Raw genomic sequence first — 5,177 nt, 5'->3', positions numbered from 1 at the left:
TTGTAACTTCAGTGCCACCTCCGTAGTCTTTTTCATGTTATAATTTAGTAACTCAGGTGCCACCTCCGTAGTCTTTTCTCCTGTTACACTCTAGTAACTTGGGTGCCACTTTTGTGGTATTTTCTTGTGTTACATTCTAGTAACTTGAATTGCATCTTTGTGGTCTTTTGTTGAATGTTGACAAACATGAATATGGATAAAAAAAAGAGGATTTTTATTAGGGATTAAGGTGTGCCTTGTTAAAACCCAACAGAGGCATAAAATCTGGGCGAAGGAAAAAAGTACACACATCCTTGTACATTCAATTGTAATGTGTCTTTAGGTGCGTGGCACTATACGTCTTTGAAATGAGCTTTCCTTCGAGATCCTATAGCTTGTTTGCATCATTCTAGAGGGAATCCATTATGCGGTATAACCTATCCTAGTTATTGATAAGTTTTCATTTTGCTTTGTCTTTGGGTGCTTCAACTTTCTTTGCTTTGGTTTTACTTTCTTTATGATTAATTTTTGCAAAGTTATGCAGTGTGTAATTGTAGTTTGTGGCACCGCTAGTTAGAAGCCATCATTAGCATAAAGGAACATAAAAAAAATATCTAAACAAATCAAAGATCCCAAGTAAACAAAGGTTTTGGGAATAAAATGTTTACTTATCTATTGGACGTTTGTCTTGTTAAGACAAAATTGTCTATAAGATTGAACTGTCTAAATGTCCTCATATGACAAAATGCTATCATTATAAAAACAATACAAATAAAATATAAGTGGTTTATGAAAAAGCTTTGTGAAATCTAAATACCTTAAGAAAAGCTTTGGTAAACACACCTAATACATGACCAAATTCCCCACTGAATAATTTCCTTATTAAGCGTGTGTTCGTTTGAAGGGAATACACTATTCACGACAATATGAGAGGATGGATTTGCGAGATTGAAGTTGTTCTCTTCAGACGATTTGCGAAGATAAGAATCAGCTGATTTGCGGGATCTTACTGTTGAAGGCATCTCACTAATTTGAGAGGATTTACGCTGATTTAGTGGACAAAAACCCTTGTGCCCCTGTACGAACAATTGAATTCCAATAGAAATAAATGAAACATAAAAATTAAATAACATACACACTGTTCTTTGACGAGAAAGAAGCGAAGAAGCCATGCACTGTGCTTTCACGAGTTTGCACTGCCTGCCATGTGATGACCAAATATGCACTGTGCTGTTCCACAATGCTTTTGCAGCCCTTTGCAGTGGCGAGATTCCCTGCTTGACACAACCATCCACTGCCATCGACTGCAAAGGAGAGAATCCTGGCAAAGATGTTTGAATTTCAAAAGAAAGCGTTTGACCAGAAAAACCATTAATAAGACGGTGCTTGGTAGATAACTTTGGTGTGTGTATTAACTCATGCGTGTGTTTACATACAGAGCTAGCCAAGTTTGAAGACATTCGGTTTGACAAGCTTTGTGCGAGTCTGTGTGGTGAAGTATTGGCTTGAGAGTGACGACCTGTGGACCAGAGGTATTGTTTCTCTCCATTTTTGATGTGTTGTTGCAGGTACAAGACTGTGATTTAAAGGAAGAGCACTAGCATGCATGGGAGGAGGAAGAACGGTGTTGATGATGATGACGACAGAGTGGATGCAGATGACCAAACGTGGAAGGAGGGATTGAAGAGGTTAAGAAGCTGTGTGTGTATCCGGTTCGAAGAAGAGGGTATCCGGTTCCAGCATGGTGAAGGAGTTCCAAATGAGGCGTATCCGAATACAAGGTTGGCGTATCCGGATCCAGCTTCTTCAACATTTTCCATGGGAGACGTATCCGGATCGGGCTTCTACAGCGACTTGGCGTATCCGGATCCAGGCAAGTTGTGCGCGACTTTATGAGGCTCTACCGGCGTCGTTTCCGGTTGGCTGTGTTGTGTGACTCATTTGTACTTCCGTTGTTGCGTTCCTTCGTCCTTCCATTCATTGCTTAGGTCGACCATGTGAACCTTCGTCCATGGAAGCGATGGTGCCTTTGGTGTTGACGAGAACAGCGCAGATGATGGAGGGTGTGTTGTTACAAGCAGCAGTCGTCGCAAACAGAGACAGAGGTGGACAGGTTGGAAGCATTAAAGACGAGGTCGATCCAGTTCCATACCTTGAGTATTAGGTTCCAGAAGTTTGAACCATCGACACATCACTTCTATCCGGTTGCAGCCAGTAGTATTGAGCCTTTCCAGGCATTGCAGAGAGGTGCCATGGTTGTTTAAGCATTCGACGAAGCTGTAGAAGGAGACGTTGGAGAAGGAGACGAAGCTGGAGTGAATCATCCTCCTCCATGCATTGGAGTCGATGTAGGTATAAAAAGATGAGCACCCCTAACCGTATTGTTGTGATGCAGGTGTTCAGTGCTTGGAGGTATTGGCAGCGGGGTACATGAAGGTGCATGCAGGTGGAGGAGAATTCGCAAGGTGTTGGATCATTTGTGTGCTGTGTGGCCTAGGCAAGGTGGTGGACATTGATCAACATCATTGTGTTTAATTGGTATTATGTGTAATTTTTTTTTCATAATGAAAGAAGTTGTTCTGTGGTTGGTAGTGTAAGAAACTGTTGTTAACATGTTTTCATTCCATTTGCATTTTTTTGAAAAAAAGGCTATGATGGGTGGTTGCTTGTGAAGTTCGTGGATAGAGCTGCATCGTTGAGTTAAGTGCCAAGCTGATCCATTTTTATGTAAGTTGGAAACATTATTTATGGTTTGTGTGCATTGTTGAATCATTTTATTTCATAATAATTTGATATATGTTCAGACGTTTGGTTTAGGCGTGTAGGAAAATTCAGATTTGAATATATCTTCTTCAGAAAAGGAGAAAGTGTTATTGTTATTATAGAATATGTGACTGACTGACGACCTTAGTGCCATTACATTATAATTTGGACTCCAAGTTTTTGCTCAAAGCAGCATACAGTAATCTTCATACGTCTTGAAATCTGGTAAGTCTTATATCATAAATTACTTGCATACTTGTAGTCCAGTGAAGTTTATAAACTGATAATGTCTTAACTTTGTATTGTGTTGTGTTGCAGGTTGTAACCAAACAACAGCGTGGGTGGTGGCTGGTAAAAGTGTGTGAGGGAGGATTATCATTGAAGGTATATTATGTTTAAAAAAACTTAGTAGTATTGTGTAATATATTTTTTATATAATCCTAAGTACGTTTCCATCTTTGCTTTGTTAGGGTGACGGGCTTTGAAGATTTACAGTTAAAATTGACTATCTTTACATACATTTTGAGTGGCATTGAATTGGAGATTTTTGGTGGCATTGAATCAGAGGTTCACTCAAATAGTTTGGATTAATCTTGAAGAACATTTTCATAAGTCTTCAAGAGGTATGTCTGAAACCATCTTTGAAGTAATTATGTATATGAATATATATAAATACGTTTTATGCTTTTTGTTCTTTTTATAACTAATTATATATTACAAAAATTAACGTAGCGCGTTATGTTTTTTGTTTTTTATAACTGATTATATGAATATATAATGTATTATGTTTATGTAATGTAATCATGTATTATGTTTATTTAATGTATAATATTTATTTAATGTATTAATGTATAATAATTATTTAATATACGAAGATATGATGTATGAATGTATGAATGAGGTTTGTTTATTGAATATATGAATCTATGATTTTAATTATAGTATGTATATTAGGTTAAGTAAATATAGATGGAAGAAGAATTAGATTTATCAGATATGGAGCGTGAAGATATAGATGATGATGTGCTTGGCGTAGACTTCAATATTATCTCAATTATACGAAGACACTTAGAAGTAACCACTGCTTTGGCTGCGATAACAATGTTATGCATTGTTGCACACGCATTGAGTATATTGGAAATGTACTAGAGTAATTCTAGTAGTGTAAGTATTTCCCTACCAGAAAGAGATCACCGTAGGGAGAAATTAATGTCATATTTTGTGCACACTTAACGGTGTCGCGCCGTTATTAGGATGGATCCAGAGGCATTTATTAATCTTTGTGAAAGACTAAGATCAACTGGGTTAGTTAAGGACAACATTCGGTCGACAGTGGCGCAACAAGTGGCTCAATTTCTTCATATAATTGGCCATAATGTTAAGAATCGAAGTGTCGGTTTTTTCTTCCATCAATCGGGTTTGACGGTTAACAGACACTTTCACAATGTGTTGGATGCAGTTATAAGTTTGGAATCTAAATTTCTCATTCAACCCTCAGGAAATGAGGTTCAACCATATATCTTGAACAACAATCGATTTTACCCGTACTTTAAGGTACTGATTTATAAACATTTGTAGACTTTGTGTGATTAAAGTATGATAACAAATGTAGACTTTTATCATGTCTTCATATTTTTATGTTTAGGATTGTTTAGGGGCCATAGGCGGTACTCATGTTCGTGTAAAGGTTCCAAGATCTGATGCTCCAAGATTTCGAGGAAGAAAAGATTGGCCAACTCAAAATGTGTTCGCCGCGTGTGATTTTGACATGAAATTCACATACGTTCTTGCTGGGTGGGAAGGCACTGCATCGGTTTCAAGAATTTTAAAAAATGCTCTTGATCGAGATGATCCGTTGGTTATCCCCCAAGGTCAGTGTCTACATTGCGATGTTGATGACTAAATACCTGTATATGTGACTACTTACTAAATAGATGTACATGTGCAAAATTGTAGGAAAATAATACCTCGGTGATGCTAGATTTATGTTGAAAAGCACAGTTTTGACTCCATATAGAGGAGTCAGATATCACCTTAAGGAATATACACGCAGAGGACCACAAAATGCACACGAGTTGTTTAATCATCGACATTCATCGTTGAGAAATGTTATTGAAAGAACTTTCGGTGTGTTGAAAAAAAGATTCCCTATCATTGGAAGTGGCACTGAACCACACTATGAATTGGAGACGATGACAAAGATTATCTTAGAATGTTGTATCTTACACAACTTCCTTCGTAGCATGGATCATGATGACTCATTACTTCATGAAGTTGATAATGAGTTGAATGAAAGAGAAGAGCATAATGTTTCATCGTCTCAAGTTAGGGAAGAGGATCATAGGATGGGTAGTAGTATTAGGGATGCCATAGCAAATCATATGTGGCGAGATTATCAGAACTCTTAGTTATTGTATTTTATTGTGTTTGTATGA

The sequence above is a fragment of the Vigna radiata genome, unplaced genomic scaffold, assembly GCF_000741045.1.
Source record: "Vigna radiata var. radiata cultivar VC1973A unplaced genomic scaffold, Vradiata_ver6 scaffold_330, whole genome shotgun sequence".
In the NCBI taxonomy this organism is placed as follows: Eukaryota; Viridiplantae; Streptophyta; class Magnoliopsida; order Fabales; family Fabaceae; genus Vigna; species Vigna radiata.
Note: the sequence above shows the minus strand (reverse complement) of the source record.